General features: G+C 46.8%; 1 protein-coding gene across 6 annotated transcripts in view; it reads left to right on the top strand.

Moving 5' to 3' along the window:
- The window catches only part of LOC119463673 (venom metalloproteinase antarease-like TtrivMP_A), a 206,060-nt gene that overhangs the window by 52,440 nt on the left and 134,814 nt on the right, over positions 1–18,806 (top strand). The gene's annotated exons all lie outside the window — the stretch shown is intronic.

Raw genomic sequence — 18,806 nt, 5'->3', positions numbered from 1 at the left:
TGAGAATGGAGCAACGGGCTCTGTTCCTCCTTCAGGCCAGCGAGTTCCTCCTTCGAGCAAGGTTCGCGCGCTGCGCCCTCTTGCGGCAATCGTAAATGGAGGAACTTTCCTCCCTTAGCGCGAGCACCCCGGGACCTGAAAATGAGTTACGCCGTGATCCCGTGTAGCGCATGGCGATTTCATCGGCTGCGACCGATCGGTTCCATCTCTACGAGCACCATAGGCGATCACTTCACCCACTGACTGTGTTTGAGTGCCTTCAATGTGCTGCGTGGATACTTCATCGCGCAACGATGCGCATGCGATATCATGAACGTCGGTGGAGGAAGGTTGATCGCAAAACAGGCAAGTTATTTTATTCTCGATCATTGGTATGCGCATACGAATTGCTCTCAGCAATAGGCTATATACATTTTAGACGCAGTCCTGTTAGATAGTATTTACTCCACCGAGATGCAAGCAAGACCTTAAAATGTATTGGTAATCTAGATCTTCTTGCTCATGTAGGGGATAATGCTTAAGGATATTTCTTTTCTTTATTCTCGCGGTACATGCGGCTGTCGTGCCATTATTATTAGTGCGAAAGTGCCTATTAAGTTGTGTTAACAAAAAACAAATATGTGGAAACGCGTACGTGTAATGAAAGCGGTGCAGAAAGTGACCGATAGTATCCCGAAATCGATCGCCACTGAAATTTATGGCCGCAGTGGCTATGGTGCTTTATTTCCTTATGGTCGCGGCTTCGACTCCGGTTCCTGTGGCCGATTGCGGTAGGGGCGGAATTTGAAAGCAACTGTAGTCTCTTGTCAAGTTTTTATGCAAATCGTAACATATTATTCTACAGCTATTTAACTATATGTTGTTTACGTGGTTCAAAGCAAAGGCCAAGTGATCTGATTTGTTTTTCATGCACCATTCTACATCATATTCGGTTTGAAAAAAACTTTGTCCACTTTTTTCAGTGTCATGCGTTACTGCATTTGAGAATGACATTTTCACAATTCAATTTTTTATTCCTTTTAGAATACATGGCTAACTGGAACAAGCACTGGACCTTTATATTGTCGCGATGCACAAATCTCAGGAGCTTTATTATAGAAGCACCGCGCCGTACTCGGGAGAAGGAACCAGAGAGGCGCCAACAACAAGAATCTCTTCTTCTTCTCTAGATGCCCTCCGGAATCTCGAGCAGCCCGGTCGTCGTCGTCTTTGTCGGCGCCAGGGAGCACTTGTGCACGAATACCGACGCGGCATTACCCTCCCTCCAGAGCGAGCATCGTCCCGATGCTGATCAGATCGTGGCGGAAAGACTGGTAGTTGATAGCTTGGCGGTGTCCACTTCACTCTGAATGATAAGGCTTCATGCGCACTACATGCACTACCTCAGGCACCTGTTGACGGCGTTTCGAGCAGCATGAACCATCACCAACCACCTCGTAGGTCACGTCGCTAATACGGCGTAGAACCTTGTATGGTCCGAAGTACCGGCGTAGAAGTTTCTCCGAGAGCCCTCGGCGTCGGACGGGAGACCAAATCCAGACTCTTTCCCCAGGCGTATAAGCGGCAAATTGGTGGCGGAGATTGTAGCGTCGTGCGTCGCGTTCTTGCTGACTAGTTATCCTGACACGGGCGAGCTGTCGTGCTTCCTCGGCGCGTTCAGTGAAATCTGCGGCATCTGCATCTGAACCATTGCAGTCATGAGGCAGCATAGCGTCAAGCATTGTAGTGACTTCTCGACCATGGACCAGAGCGAACGGAGTCATTTTCGTTGTTTCTTGGCGTGCCGTATTGTATGCGAATGTGACGTATGGTAAGATTGTGTCCCAGTTCCTGTGCTCCACATCGACATACATGCAAAGCATGTCTGCGATGGTCTTGTTGAGGCGCTCGGTAAGCCCATTTGTTTGTGGATGATAGGCCGTCGTCTTCCTATGGGCTGTGCCACTCAGCGTGAGCACAATTCGCAGGAGCTCAGCTGTGAATGCGGCTCCTTTGTCGGTTATGATGATCGCTGGAGCACCGTGTCTGAGGACAATGTTCTCGATAAAGAATCGTGCTGCTTCAGCTGCCGTGCCGCTCGGAATCGCCTTGGTTTCCGCATATCGGGTTAGATAGTCCGTCGCGACTATGACCCATCTGTTGCCGCTGTCAGATAGTGGAAAGGGGCCCAGGAGGTCTATGCCAATTTGAGCAAACGGCGTTTCTGGTACTGGAACGGGGTGCAATAGCCCAGCGGGTTTAGTCGGTGGTGCTTTGCGTCGCTGACACTCAAGGCATGTCCTCACGTAGTGCTTCACCTCTTCTGCGAGCCTAGGCCAGTAGTAGTTTTGTTTGATTCGTGCTAGTGTTCGCGTGTAACCAAGGTGGCCGAGGTGGCTTCGTCGTGGCAGGCTTGCAAGATTTCGCGGCGCAGAACTTCGGGAACTACCAGCAGATGGCTCTTCCCTGTTGGAGAGAAGTTCTTCTTATAGAGAACGCCATCGCGCAAACAGAATGAAGGTAGACTCCGGGAAAATAATCTTGACACCTTCGTAGCTCGCCCTTCCAAAAACTCGATCAAGGTGTTGAGCTCTCGGTCGGCTTGCTGTTGCTGAGAGATGGCGGCTGCATCAACAATCCCTAAAAAGCCTGCGCATTCATCCGCATCTGCGCTCGGTGATTCAATAGGTGATCTGGAGAGGCAGTCGGCATCGAGGTGCTGTCTTCCCGATTTGTACACCACTGTCATATCGTACTCTTGAAGCCGTAAGCTCCAGCGTGCCAAACGTCCGTACGGGTCTTTCATATTGGTCAGCCAGCAAAGCGAATGATGGTCGCTTACTACTTGAAAGGCGCGGCCGTATAAATACGGGCGAAACTTCGTGACTGCCCATACGACGGCCAGACATTCCTTCTCCGTGGTTGAGTAGTTGGACTCGGCACGTGACAATGTTCGACTTGCATAAGCAACTACTCTTTCGGCACCGTCTTGCCACTGAACAAGGACAGCTCCAAGGCCCACGTTGCTGGCATCGGTATGGATCGCCGTTGACGCATCCTCGTCAAAGTGAGCGAGTACTGGCGGAGTTTGTAGACGCTGCCGTAACTCGTTGAACGCCGCTTCTTGCTCCTCTCCCCATACAAACGCAACGTCGTCTCTAGTGAGGCGGGTGAGTGGAGAGGCGAGATGTGCAAAATTGGCAATAAATCGTCGGTAATAAGCGCAGAGACCCATGAAGCGTCTGACCGCCTTCTTATCCGTAGGCCGAGGGAACTTTGCGACTGCTGCAGTTTTATCGGGGTCAGGCTTAACTCCTTCTTGACTAACTACATGACCCAGAAACTGAAGCTGTTCAAACCCGAAGTGACATTTTTCGGGTTTCAATGTGAGTCCCGCGGACCGTATGGCTTGAAGAACTGACAGCAGCCGCTTTAGATGTTCTTCGAAAGTGGCGGAAAAAACAATCACATCGTCGAGGTACACCAGGCATGTCTTCCACTTCAGACCGGATAAGACAGTATCCATGAGCCTTTGAAACGTGGCTGGGGCCGAGCATAAGCCGAAAGGCAGAACCTTGAATTCATAGAGCCCATCAGGCGTCACGAATGCCGTCTTCTCTCGATCACGCTCATCTACCTCTATTTGCCAGTATCCACTCTTAAGGTCCATAGAGGAGAAGTAGCGCGCATGCCGTAGCCTGTCTAAAGAGTCGTCAATCCGCGGCAGCGGATACACATCTTTCTTTGTAACATGATTCAGCTTGCGATAATCAATGCAGAACCGCAAGCTACCATCTTTCTTTTTGACAAGCACCACAGGTGATGCCCATGGGCTGTTCGACGGCTGGATGACATCATCCTGTAGCATCTTTTCAACCTGCTGCTGTATCGCCTCGCGTTCTTTCTGAGCTACACGATACGGGTTCTGTCGGATGGGTCTTGCTGTCTCCTCCGTGATGATGCGATGCTTTGTCAGCGGCGTTTGACCAACTCGCGACGTAGACGAGAAGCAGTCCTTGAACTGTTCAAGCAGTTCCATAAGCCGGTGTCGATCTGCAGGTGTTAAGCTCGGTCCAATATCGACGGCAGGTGTGCATGGCGCTGTAGGAGCCTTGGCTTCTCCTTGCATAGCAAAAGAGTCTTCAGTGTGGTCGATATCATCGAGATACGCGACAGCGGTGCCTTTACTGATATACCGACGTTCGTTTGTGAAATTTGTCAATAGAACATCTGTACGCCCGTCGACTAAGGAGACGATGCCACGGGCGATGGCGACTCCTTGGCGGAAGAGAAGGGTGGTTGCATGTTCCGCGACCGCTTCTTCGGTGAGCTGTGTGCCACAACTGACGGAAACAAGGCTGCAAGACAGTGGCGGTATGCAGACGTCCTCGTCGATAATACGTAAGGTGCGGCGCTGTCGCTCTGTTCCATTGGCCGTGTCGTTAGCAGGAGAAAACGTTACTACGCCGTCGCGTATGTTGACAACGGCACCATACTCCCTTAAGAAGTCCATGCCTAAAATGAGTGATTTGCAGCACTCCGGCAGAATTACAAATGTGGCGACAAAAGCTGCGTTCCCGATCGTGAGCCTTGCAGTACATTTGCCTGTAGGAGTCATAATCTGGCCGCCAGCATTGCGAATATAAGGGCCCGTCCATTTAGTCCTGACTTTCTTGAGTTTGTCTGCCAGCGGCTCGCTCATAATTGAAAAGTCCGCGCCAGTGTCTACTAAGGCCGTCACTTCGTGCCCGTCAATCGTAACAGCGAGGTCGGCAGTCACAGTTTTGTCGGCATCATTTACGTTTTGATCGGCGCCTTCCTTTCTCGGCAACAAGGGGGGATTTTCGGCAATTTGAGGACTTGCAACCTTCCCCCTTGAGGTCGCTGCTTTCAGTTTCCCCGCCGTGGGCTGGGAGAACGACCTCTCACGACGTCAGCAAAAGTGCGGCTGTTCGGCGAGGCGAAACGTGCTGGAGACGGTGAGCGCGACCGGAGATTCGAAGAGCTCACTTGCCGGCCAGTGCGGCTGTCGTCGAAGGGGACACGGTTTTCGTCAGCCAGGCGACGCGTAGTGCCATATGGGCCACCCTGGTAGCCAGCTGGGCGATGAGGGCAGAAACGATAGATGTGTCCTGGTTCGCCACAATTGTAGCACAATGGCCGCCGATCTTCAGTGCGCCATATATCGGTCCTACGGAGCTGGGGCCGTCTGACAGGTTCCCGTTGGGCCCAGGCTGCGACAGGAGGCCGTTGACGGTATTGTGGCGACGGCAGGGAAGACAAGGGACGGTAAACAGCGTCTGCATGGCTGTATGTGTTCGGCTGGTACGGCGGCTCAGACGGCGACGGACGGCGGACCGCGTCTGCGTAGCTATATGGATTCGGCTGGTATGACAGCTCGGTACGAGGCTCGGAAGGGGCAAGCACCTGTCGGAGTTCCTGTCGTACCACTTCAGCGACGGAGGCAACCGGGAACTCGGGCGGCGGTGTGAGCCTAGCGTTCTCCTTCGCAATTTCCTCGCGCACAATCTGGCGTATCAACTGGCGCAAGCAGGATTCATCGCCCGTAACCAGTGCTGCGGATCCTGTCGGTGCCCCGGCAATCAGACGATCGTACTGTTGGTACCGCTGCTGCAGCGCCCGCTCGATTGCTGTGGCCTCTTTAATGAACTCGTCCACTGTTGTCGGTGGATTGCGCACCAGGCCAGCGAACAGCTGCTCCTTGACACCACGCATGAGATGGCTGAGCTTTTTAGCCTCTGGCATGTTGGGATCTGCGCGGCGAAACAAACGCGCCATGTCTTCGGCAAACATGGCGACACCTTCATTTGGCTTTTGGATGCGCGTATCGAGAAGGCGCAGTGCGTTTTCACGTCGATTTGTGTCCCCGAATGTGTCGAGAAACCGACGCGAAAAGTCCTCCCACGTTGTCAGACTTCCCTCGCGGTTTTCAAACCACGTCTTTGCACTTTTTTCGAGTGCGAAATAGACGTTGAAAAGCTTCTGGTCGGGGCGCCAGTGATTCGATCTCGCTACCCGTTCATATTTCTCCAGCCAGTCCAACGCATCTTCATGCGCGTCACCGTGAAATGGTTCAGGAATCCGAAGGTTTTGAACGGTTACCTGAGTTGGGCTGCTTGGAAGTGCCATTGCTGGAGCTGGGGTGGCGGCCGTTGATGAAGACGATGTTTGCAAGACGCCAAATTCGGGGCTCAAACCTTGCAGGCGGCGGCTCGTGCGGTGAACAGGCGTCTCGACGCGTGGGTGTCTTGTGGGGCTCGATGCAGGGCTGCTCGTAGGAGTGCCGATCATGAGGCGACGGTACCCAGCACCTCCACCAGTGTCGCGATGCACAAATCTCAGGAGCTTTATTATAGAAGCACCGCGCCGTACTCGGGAGAAGGAACCAGAGAGGCGCCAACAACAAGAATCTCTTCTTCTTCTCTAGATGCCCTCCGGAATCTCGAGCAGCCCGGTCGTCGTCGTCTTTGTCGGCGCCAGGGTGCACTTGTGCACGAATACCGACGCGGCAATATGTACATCATCGAAGTGGAAGTTCAGCACATCAAAAGACGCGACTTAATTGCTTCTATAACCTGCATGGCTTCTGAAAATAAATACAGACGCCAGAGCCAACCATAATTGACACAATTGCCGATTTTGTTGTGTTTGCTGCTTTGTTGTGATGTCTTGCAATAATTGTTTCATGAATTTCCATCAATGTTGTTGAATGCCACCAATCTTGACTGCTTAAAAATTACCGAGATTGCTGGCAAAGGTGTGTGATAATAAAGCAATTTTGCCTTGCTGTAATAAAGTGTGCATTTATTTACTCTTGCCTCCGTCACTATCTTAATTTAAAATTGCTTTCAAACGAAATCAAACTTAACGTGTTGTCAGCCAAACTGGCAAGCTTTACAGGTGAGATGTTGCATGTTCAGAGGTCACGAGCATTAGGTGCTATGCATCAAAAATGCTTTCGAATCGTTGTTGTCCTGAATTAGTTTTTAGCTACTCCTTCATGAAATCCCTCTTTCCCACTAGTCCACATAATTATCAGCCTTATTTTGCCGTGCCAGTCCTTAAAAGCCTATACATAGTTGTGTTATACATCTACTGCGTGTAATAAATTATCAACACGCCCAAATTGCCATTTAAGAGTCTGTCACCTTTTACTAGCTAATAACATAATAAATCTGCACAATTCAAAAGTACTGCCATCCAATGATTTTTAAAGAATCGCACTACAATGATTAAAAACGAAAGTAATGTAATTAACAAATAACAAAAGTAACAACAAATATACTATGATGAACAAGAGCACACTACCTGAGCAAGAAACTGTTTTAAGACTCTGTGGAAGAAATAAGCAGGTGTCTGCCACAGTTTCAATAAGGCATCACAATAGTCTGATCAAATACATTATGGTTCTTCCAGAAGCAAAAAAAACAAAAAAGTACACTTCTACAACATTGTATACAAAGCCAACTAGTAATACGTACAGTGGCACAGTTGATGTCTGCAAATCAATACATGGCAATTCTTTATTGTAACTTGCCTTACAAATAAAATCGACCGTGGTGACCATTATCCATCTGTAACACTCGAAGATGCAGGCAATATGGCACATAAATAGAAAGCATGCGGCACCAAAAGGGGCCATGACAAACCACAGCCTTCAACAACGCACCACATGCATTTCTATGCGTTCCACCTCGTCAACCCGTGTTCAATGTCACCAGCAGCCATAAGAAAAGATGGGTTTCGGCATGTGTGCATCAAAGCATTGTTCAGAAGTTATATCCTGACAAATAAGCAAAACAGGGGCGAAATAGCCATTTTTTCAATGTGCAGAAACGATGCGAAAACCAGCCATTGAGCATCCTGAAGGGAAGGTGCCTGTGACATATAAATGCCAACAGAAGTATATGCCGTTAGGATCCGCTTTTAAGTGCCTTTTTGTGCCTACATGAAAGTGAACTTTGAAGAGTGCTGGTTTCTCAGTGGCTTTGGGATGCCTGAATGCCAAGTACACCATGCAATGAGGGTTGCCTTCAGGAATGTACTCTGCATATATTTGGGGAAGCAGCCGAAAGCGGCACCATTTTTGGCTTGCTGATCCCCTAAGGCTGGCTTTGCCACTACGAAATGCGTCCCTAATGGCAGGAGGTATGGCCTTTTTGTCATGAAAGCCATACTTGAAGGACAATTTTTTTCCAAGGTCCTGCTTGCGGATCACTCCGTCAGCAACTAAACCTTCCAAAACGTGGGGAAGAACACAGTCAATACCCCCTTCAAGTATGTCATGCATGGCATCAGGAGGTAATTGTTCAGTGACATCAAACTTTTCAAGGCCTTGCAATGGCGATACATTTGTAATGCCGTACAAGGGCCCATTTATAGCTGGGTCAAGTGTGAATGCTTTAAGGTGGCTCTTGTGTGCTGCACTTGTCCTCTCGATACAGTCATCCAAATTATGCAGCATCCGCAATTGTCTGTGCTGAGCTAAGCAGTAATGGCAGACTGTGCCGCTGCTAAAGCAGCACTAGAGACCTGCCAAGAGGTGCATTGAGAGGTTTTCTCCAGAGAATGCCACAGTCACAACATTAAAGTGCAGACTGCCAGTGCCCCCTCCATTCTTTTATATTAAATTTAGGTCCTGCACAAGTGGCAGTAGCACTTAGGCCAGGCCATGCCGTAGCATGACACGGTACTCCACAACTAGAAGCAAGTGAATGGCACTGAGTTTTGACCGATGCCGAGGATGCAGATTCAAAATAGAAAAGTTAACTAGTAAAATTTTGTGCCGTCCAGCAGCACCACCTAGAGGGTTTACAAGCTCCATCTCATCAGTGTACAAAAGCAGGAATACAGTGCTATGACTGGCATCCTGTGCAAGCTGACGGTACTGATTGAATGCATTGCCATCAGCAAAGTCATAGAGCACATCTTGCGATTTTGACACAGACTGTGAAATGCATTCTAGCAAGTCCTCGCATTTCAGGAAATTTGTTGACAGTTTAGAGATAGAAATATAACATGTAAAGTCTTTGTAACTGCCAGTCTGCAGTGGCATCTGAGTAGCTTCAGTGTAAATAAAGTGCTCCGAAATGTATTTTTTTTCTCATGTGAGTACTTGTCAAGTCGGAAAATATATTGACAATATCTGCAGCATTCAGTTGGCATGCCAGGTTTTCTATTGTGCACGGTGCCACATTTTTTCCTCTAGGAGCTTTGCAGTTTTTTTGAACATCCCTTCTATGACATCATGAATGAGGGCTTTCACAAGGGTGAAAATTTCATCTGTGGTAATCAACGGTAGCTGCAACTTTTCCATGATTCTGATGTAGAACATAGCTATATGCTTCCCTGATTGTCGCAATGAAGTCAAAGTTCGAAGCAGTGTCATCACTGTTTGTATCTGATGAAGTTGAGGCATCAGTAACGATGCATTTTCTCCAGTTGCTTCACCACAGCCAAAGTCAGGTGTATGCTCATCGGCGCTAATGCCAGCGGCCTTTGTGCGAAAGCGATACACGTGCTACTTGTAGGCGAAGTCACGGCGAAATGATGCCGCGCAATTCTCTATTCCACATAATACGCAGAAATACGGCTAACAACTGAGGACGTCTTCTAAAACGTTCCACTTCAGTGATATTACGCTTCTCGCCTGCAGGCACTGAGGATGTGACGGCCGCATTTAAGCGGAAAGTAAAAACGCTTGTATAGTGCATTGGATGCGTGTTTAAGAACCTCGAAAATACATTATAGAATTTCTTTCTATGCTAAACTATAATGTACGATATAGATTGTTCAATGGTTCTTATTGTCTCAACATCTATACGCATGTATGCTGGGACAGTGCCTCCTTTATTTTTAGAAAAATAGAGGAGGCGCTGGCTGGGAGTGACATCGTCGACGCAGCACCGGCAACTAGGAGAGCGCTTTTCAACTGGGTCGTACCATTCGAAAGGTAAGTAATCGTGCTTGCTAACTACACTCGCATTGTGCGTGCTCCGCGTGTGTGCACAGAGTGCGTGAGCGTAGGAAATGGTACTCCCACGACAACAGTAATACCTGTGCTGATGCTTGCTGAGTGCCGGTTGGCAAAATTTAGTTATGCAATTTTGTTGCCTCAATGCAACATTGAAAATCTTGATAAGCGTCTTCTTCCGATGAGAAATATTACGTTCGGAAATAATCGTGATCATGTGCGCCTGTGCGTGAGCTCCCCCTTTTCTGCTGAAGTTGCATAATAGCGACCCATGTGCTCTTTCACCGATTCTTACTGCAATCCCGTTTCCTCGCTTATAAATGCTTCGACGTCGTAAATAATCTCTGCTTATGAGGTTTTCGGTTTACGAGCAGTTTATGAGAAAAAAATCACAGCTTGCTACTAGTACAGCTTACTTTTTAAGACAAGGCGTGTTGACATAACTTATACGCAACTAAACATGACAGGAAAGTTGCTTATGAAAGAAAAAAGAAATGAATTGTTGTGTAAAGAAACATTTGTTTGTGATGTGCTGCTCCTGCGTGTTGAAAATTTTACTGAGATGAAGGGGCCCTATTATCATGTGCACTGTTGCCACCCTGCACTAGCGCAAACATTGTTTTTGTGACTATTTTTAGGTGCTCCTCGCATGTATTCACCATGTGACAGCTTTAATGGGCTACTGCTATAAGTCAACACATAACAGAGGGGACTCCTTGGCTATGGCCGCCATGGTGCAACGTGTAATCTGGATGGTCGAGTCAGGTATATATGAAGTGTATGTGTTCCAAATAGTAGGATCTCAGTATCATTCGTTGATAAGTTAGTCGACGTATTACTCAACACAGGTTACTAAATTGACTAAATATTTATGCAACTTGCTGCTTATTTGTGTTCATAGCTGTTTTGCACACATTATCACGTTCTATAAGAAAACTAGACCCAACATGTTGTGATGAGTATTTTTTCTTTCAACAATCACTTGGCTGCGATTAACATTGCATTTTTGCTAAGTACACGGTGTGTTCATTACTTTTTATTTTGGTTTCGTTGTTCTGAAACTGTTTTTCATGCTGTAGCTTTTATTTCCGATTTTCATCTGTTTATGCTACACGCTTGTGCAGTATCTGCGTATGTAAGAATTCAAAGTGTAGTGGGCCAAATTTGTCACAGGTCTAAGCACACGGCGTGCTTAGCATTGTTTAACATTTACAATTATTTGTCTTGTTCCCAGAATAAATGCCACTGGCAAATGTACATTTCACGAGCTTGGAACTTATTGAAAGGATACATGAAGGCCAGTATTCACTGTGCGTAGCTACTACACCAGTGAGGTGTTTTCTAGTAAGCTTGCTATTTTATTTTATATTCATGGCAAGCTATTCTGATGCATGCAAGTAGGCATTGTAGCAGTTGCGAGTCAGTCCAGTTACATTGTTTTTCACTTTACGTCAATACAGCATAGACCGCAGAGTTAGCTGGTAAATAGTTCAGTGTATTGATACTGTCTCATTAAAGAAACACACTACTTCGCACATAGTGCTTAAATGTCTGCTTGCTCTTATGGCATTTGCTGGTTATTGCCCTGCCACAATATTGCTCATCAAATGCATTTGATTTCAACATTACCACACAGAACATTCTGATTGACACTAGTGTAATTTTAATAGTGATAATCAACCAGCCAAGGCTTAATTCTACAGCTCTCAAGAATTATTTCTAATACTTTGGGTTCCTTTCCATGTGTTCTGTTTCATCCTGTGTTTCATCAGCACAGTGGGCAGTCCTTTAAAATTATTCATTCTACTTGGCGCTGTTCAGGTAGAAAATGTTAACCAGCAAGTCCAAATTGTAATGCTATCGGTAAGACTTCTATTACTGGGTGGATGAATACAAAGTGCTATATGTAATTGTAAAAGTATTTTTGACAAAAATACCAGTGTCTAGAACAAGCACCATATGCACTGCAACTCTTATAGTGTTAAGTTGGGTAGGCAAGTACCTATGCTAAGTATACTTGTGCATATACTTTCTACATATTAGCTAGTGTTTTAGCTACATGAAAGAGCGTATGTTGTGACTGCTGAAGTCAAATTTATGATTGATGTGCCTGCCTGTTTTTGTTGTGCACTTACTGCTGTGGTGTCTTAAGCATTGTAGCCATGTGACAACTGAAGTATTGCAACAATGTGTAAGCTAGCTTGCACCTACTATTGCTACAGTATGCCAACAGATACCTATCAGCATATTTGTGCATTTTCTGAGAACCAGCTGTGTTGGCTATGTGCAATTTGTAGTATCCTTATGAGTTTGCCGGTCAGTTCACGTAACTTTTGATGACATAATTTACAGAGAGGGAAGGGAAACAGTACAACATGAATGCTGTTAAAAAGGGACTTTTTATTTTGATGGAAGGATTCAAAATAACAATAAAACTGGATGTGTGCTTATATCTTGCACAAGTCCTATCAGAGGCAAGGCAGAAATTGTAATACAAAGGCGTAAAATCAGGATAAACAGTATTTGCACTAAAAAAGGTGGATAAGCACAGACTAATTTTGTTCGCTTGTCATCAAGAAAGGTTGCTTTTTCATGCATTGATAACGGGGCTGGCTTACACGTATCATTTATGTGGCATGGCTCACTGATTTCTCTTGGCACTCATTTCCCCGTTTGTGAAAACAGATGAACAATTTTAATCCGACTTGAAGCCCTATCATGACAATGCACGGCCATGTTGAGCGAGCATACTGGCCTTTCGTTCGGTATCTGTTGGCATACTGTAGCAATAGTAGGTGCAAGCTAGCTTACACATTGTTGCAATACTTCAGTTGTCACATGGCTACAATGCTAAGACACCACAGCAGTAAGTGCACAACAAAAACAGGCAGGCACATCAATCATAAATTTGACTTCAGCAGTCACAACATACGCTCTTTCATGTAGCTAAAATACTAGCTAATATGTAGAAAGCATATGTGCAAGTATAACTTGGCATAGATACTTGCCTACCCAACTTGACACTAAGAGTTGCAGTGCATATGGTGCTTGTTCTAGACACCGGTATTTTTGTCAAAAATACTTTTACAATTACATATAGCACTTTGTATTCATCCACCCAGTAATAGAAGTCTTACCGATAGCATTACAATTTGGACTTGCTGGTTAACATTTTCTACCTGAACAGCGCCAAGTAGAATGAATAATTTTAAAGGACTGCCCACTGTGCTGATGAAACACAGGATGAAACAGAACACATGGAAAGGAACCCAAAGTATTAGAAATAATTCTTGAGAGCTGTAGAATTAAGCCTTGGCTGGTTGATTATCACTATTAAAATTACACTAGTGTCAATCAGAATGTTCTGTGTGGTCATGTTGAAATCAAATGCATTTGATGAGCAACATTGGGGCGGGGCAATAACCAGCAAATGCCATAAGAGCAAGCAGACATTTAAGCACTATGTGCGAAGTAGTGTGTTTCTTTAATGAGACAGTATCAATACACTGAACTATTTACCAGCTAACTCTGCGGTCTATGCTGTATTGACGTAAAGTCAAAAACAATGTAACTGGACAGACTCGCAACTGCTACAATGCCTACTTGCATGCATCGGAATAGCTTGCCATGAATATAAAATAAAATAGCAAGCTTACTAGAAAACACCTCACTGGTGTAGTAGCTACGCACAGTGAATACTGGCCTTCATGTATCCTTTCAATAAGTTCCAAGCTCGTCAAATGTACATTTGCCAGTGGCATTTATTCTGGGAACAAGACAAATAATTGTAAATGTTAAACAATGCTAAGCACGCCGTGTGCTTAGACCTGTGACAAATTTGGCCCACTACACTTTGAATTCTTACATACGCAGATACTGCACAAGCGTGTAGCATAAACAGATGAAAATCGGAAATAAAAGCTACAGCATGAAAAACAGTTTCAGAACAATGAAACCAAAATAAAAAGTAATGAACACACCGTGTACTTAGCAAAAATGCAATGTTAATCGCAGCCAAGTGATTGTTGAAAGAAAAAATACTCATCACAACATGTTGGGTCTAGTTTTCTTATAGAACATGATAATGTGTGCAAAACAGCTATGAACACAAATAAGCAGCAAGTTGCATAAATATTTAGTCAATTTAGTAAGCTGAGTTGAGTAATATGTCGACTAACTTATCGACGAATGATACCGAGATCCTATTTGGAACACGTACACTTCATACATACCTGACTCGTCCATCCAGATTACACGTTGCACCACGGCAGCCATAGCCAAGGAGTCCCCTCCGTTATGTGGTCACAGCCTCGCCACTACAAAATAAGTTGTGTTAACTTATAGCAGTAGCCCATTAAAGCTGTCACATGGTGAACACATGCGAGGAGCACCTAAAAATAGTCATGAAAACAATGTTTGCACTAGTGCAGGGTGGCAACAGTGTACATGATAACAGGGCCCCTTCATCTCAGTAAAATTTTCAACACACGCAGGAGCAGCACATCACAAACAAATGTTTCTTTACACAACAATTCATTTCTTTTTTCTTTCATAAGCAACTTTCCTGTCATGTTTAGTTGCGTATAAGTTATGTCAACAAACCTTGTCTTAAAAAGTAAGCTGTACTAGTAGCAAGCTGTGATTTTTTTCTCATAAACTGCTCGTAAACCGAAAACCTCATAAGCAGATTATTTAAGACGTCGAAGCATTTATAAGCGAGGAAACAGGATTGCAGTAAGAATCGGTGAAGCACATGGGTCGCTATTATGCAACTTCAGCAGAAAAGCACAGGTGCACATGGTGATCATGATTATTTCCGAACGTAATATTTATCATCGGAAGAAGACGCTTATCAAGATTTTCAATTTCGCATTGAGGCAATAAACTCGCATAACCGAATTCTGCCAACCGGCGCTCAGCAAGCATCAGCACAGGTATTACTGTTGTCGTGGGAGTACCATTTCCTACGTTCACGCATTCTGTGCACACATGGGGAGCACGCACAATACGCGCGTAGTTAGCAAGCACGATTACTTACCTTTCAAACGGTACGACGCGGTCTAAAAGCGCTCTCCAAGTTGCCGGTGCTGCATCGACGATGTTAGTCCCAGCCAGCGCCTCCTCTATTTTTCTAAAAATAAAGGAGACGCTGTCGCAGCATACATGCCGCTGCGTAGTGGACGAGCTCAGGCACGCCAATAATTCGCATGCTTTCTTTGCGCCATGCACCCAACTTTCCGCAACCATGACACAAAGGCAACGCACTACCCGGCACGAAAATCGTTGGTCCACATTTGCCTTGCGCTCCACGCATAAGGCGAGTTTGCAGCAAGACACAAGCTATCTTCTCGCACTATTATTGAAGCTAACTACGTCACATTTCATTACCGCAAACACAAAAACACACGATCAAACGCTCGCACATCCAACAAGCACGTTGTAGAAGGAGGAATGACAACGGCGCCACCTGCACACTAGTGGGGCTGTGGTGGCCTCCGTGATACATGATTAACTAGCCGTGTTGCGCCCAACTATGTTGCGAGACAAAACAGTTAATTCTGTAATGTATTTTCGAGGTCTTTAAACGTGCATTCAATGCACTGTACGAGCGTTTTTACTTTCTGCTTAAAAGCGGCCGTCACGTCCTCGAGCCCAGCGGTAGGGTGGCTAGCGTCGCAACGCCGTAGCCACGGGACTACGTTAAAACCCTGTAATTAAACGGTTCAAAATTCTGCATCTTTATATTAAAAGGTCTGTGTGCATTGCCTGCACCTGTAATACCACCTAATACGTTTAGCTTTGTCTTACCAGCAATTGTTTAACTTGGCAGAAAACTGATTTGCATTCCGGCACAATTGGGGGGTCGCATTTCGTGACTATATAAGATCGTACGCAGGTACACAAAGCATGTAAGAAAAAAAAAGGTGAACCGTGTCGTTATATGCGAATGTGTGCGAGTTGGTTCTGTCAGTGCTCTATGAATTGTTGTGTCAATGAATCTGTTTGATTACGTGTGTGTAAAAATGTCTATGTATGCTTGTTAATGTAACCATGTGTATTATATAAACCGGACAGTGTGACTATGTGCGTGTGTTGTTGATTGTCAAGTGCTCAATGAATTGAATGCGTATGTGTACATTTGAATACTACTCTAGGTGAATGACCAGTGTGTAAGCTCTATTAATGAAGTGTTATTAATTAAATGTATATTATAATGTCTGAGAATAGAACGTTATATAAGAATTGTGTGTCATAATATTATAATAATACGTTCACACATGTTTCGCGTGTGGGAAAAATCTTTTTGTACATACAATTTTTTAAAATCTTTTATTGCATGTAGCCTCCGAGACCATTGCTCAGTGCGTGCGAATCTCGAAGCCTTGTATTGGCGCCCCTAGTAGCTTCAATCCTAGTTGTTAAGCCTATAGTCGTGTTGCTGGCTTCACTTGCCTGGAGTCGGCCATGTTGGATTTGGAAAGGGAGTAACAGTTGCTCCCAGCCATGAGGGAGGAAAGTTCCTCCATTTAAAGACGAACATAGGGGACATCGCCGTTCCTCCTTTAAAGGAGCAAGGGTCACTCCTTTTTTTTTAGAGTGTGGTGCCGTATAATAGCGGAGTTACACGCGTTTGATGACAGAAAAACGGCCCTCGCTCGTTTCGCTCTTTCCTTCGCTACTCTCCTCATCGGCTGGTCTCCCCTCCTCACTTAGTGCTTCTCGAAAGGTCACGTGACATACGTCATCGCCAACGCGCTTCTCAAAACACTGCATACTTCCGGTATCGTCCACGCTAGCGGCACATATACCGACGGTGAACCGTCCGCCAGTGCCGTAGAACGTCTGCCCCGCGAGAGGTGTCCAAAGTAGACGGCAGTTCGGCCGGCGCCCCACCTGCTGCACCATCAATGGCCCAATCAACGACCGCGAACCTGCGCGCCTCCGCCACCGGCAACGAAAACATCAGCTGCAGCCGGGAGACGACGGGCTCAGCTGTGCTCGCATCGCAGCCGACGGCGCCGATAATATCAGCGTATTTTTCTTCGTTGTGCACAAGTATTGCTAAGAGCAATAACAACAATAAGAAAATATTGCGGCTTGTGAGCGTCGGTATTTCATTTCAAAGCGCCGTCCGTTTTAGCTTTGAAGGGAACCAGAAAAGGCCTAGCGACGATATCGGTGCCGTCGAGCGATCAGCGGCGGTGAATCTGCCGCACAATTGAGTCCCGGTCTCATCCTCTCTATACGTACGTACGGCAAGGAAATCTCGCCGTTCGCGAGCAAGAACCGCTGTTGAACTGCGGCCCGCGAATGGCAAACGGCGTGCGATGAGTTACCGTGCCGGTAACGTGACTCAACGCTTCTCGGTTACCCGCTGTTGCTGCGGTGCCAGCCCGTGTTATGCGAAGTGTACCGCTACAGACCCTGTGTTGCGCGCACGTCTGGAAAGGCTAACACTGTCGCACTCTGTTCGCGCAGCTAATCAGACCGCTAAGCACGACTGTGTTGGAACGCGAGCGATTTGGCACTTGCGTTGCGGGCTGTAATTACCGATTCGCAAGGGCGCACAAACGAGCAACACGACGAGAAAGAGCAGAAAGCGCACGTACCTGCTAGCAGACTAACCGGAAGTCATAGGTTCTTGTTCAACCAATGGACATCGATTCCGCAGTTGACAACACCAGATTCCCCCTGCTGACATCCTGACGACCGCTGGGGATACCGGAAAGGTAAGGGGAGGAGAACGGCATTATTATTTTTTGTGGCACTCCCGCAGCGCGTAGCGCTGCAGCGTTTGGCATCGTTGATCGTGATGGCATTCTGAACTCGATGCGCGTTTACTTGAAATGTTCAAAAAATATCTGAGGTGGTTTAGGGGCCCTTTAAAGACACGGAAGACAATCTTCGAAGTGTTATTGGACCAGCGCACGATGATATCGAGCGAGGGCAATCGGTGAAACGAGCGAGGGCAATCGGTGAGAGTCGTGCGACATCGTTCGAACAGCAGCAGGCAACGAACGGTACCATCCTTTGCCAATTAAGACTTCTTTACTTCTCCCCTCGGTGGCATCGGGTGCCACACGATAAGACGCACAAAAAACCAAGAGCACACCACACATTACGCACACCACACACTACGAGCGAGTACCAGTAGCGCGAGTCGGCCCACACCGGCCACCATTCGTCGGTCAGAAATCGAAAAACATCGAAACCCAGCAGAAGACCCAGCTCTGACGGAATGGTTCGGCACGGCTTATTCAAGGAGAGAGAACCAGCTTCCTCACTCCGAAAGAACCGCTGCTCACTTACTGTACCACGGCTCCCTCGGTCTTCAAAAGAGCGGCCCGCTACTGACCGCTCAGGAGCAAGCCGGGTCTTTTGAAGAGCGAGGGAGCCGAGGCGAAAAGAGCGGCTCACTCCTGAGCGTTCAGGTGCGAGCCGGATCTTTTGGAGCCGCTCTTTTGAAGAGCGAGGGAGCGGTGGTTCAGTAAGTGAGCGGCGGTTCTTTCGTTCTTGAGCCGAAGGCGAGGGGGTGAAGGCGACTCTTGCGAGGAAGGGCGGGAGGGCAGTTGGTTTGTCGGACCGCTAATAGATGTCGACTCTTGCGAGGAAGGGCGGGAGGGCAGTTGCTTTCTCGTACCGCTAATAGATGGCGCGGAAGTCGCACCCAGCAGAAGACCCGGCTCTGACGGAACGCATCGGCACGGCTCTCTGAACGCAAGAGAACCGGCTCCCTTTCTCCAAAAGAACCGCCGCTCATTTTTACTGAACGACCGCTCACTCGCTCTTTAAAAAGAGCCGCTCACAAGATCCGGCTCGCTCCTGAGCGACC

The sequence above is a fragment of the Dermacentor silvarum genome, chromosome 9 (assembly GCF_013339745.2).
Source record: "Dermacentor silvarum isolate Dsil-2018 chromosome 9, BIME_Dsil_1.4, whole genome shotgun sequence".
Lineage (NCBI taxonomy): Eukaryota > Metazoa > Arthropoda > Arachnida > Ixodida > Ixodidae > Dermacentor > Dermacentor silvarum.
Note: the sequence above shows the minus strand (reverse complement) of the source record. Positions and strands in the feature narration are given on the sequence as shown.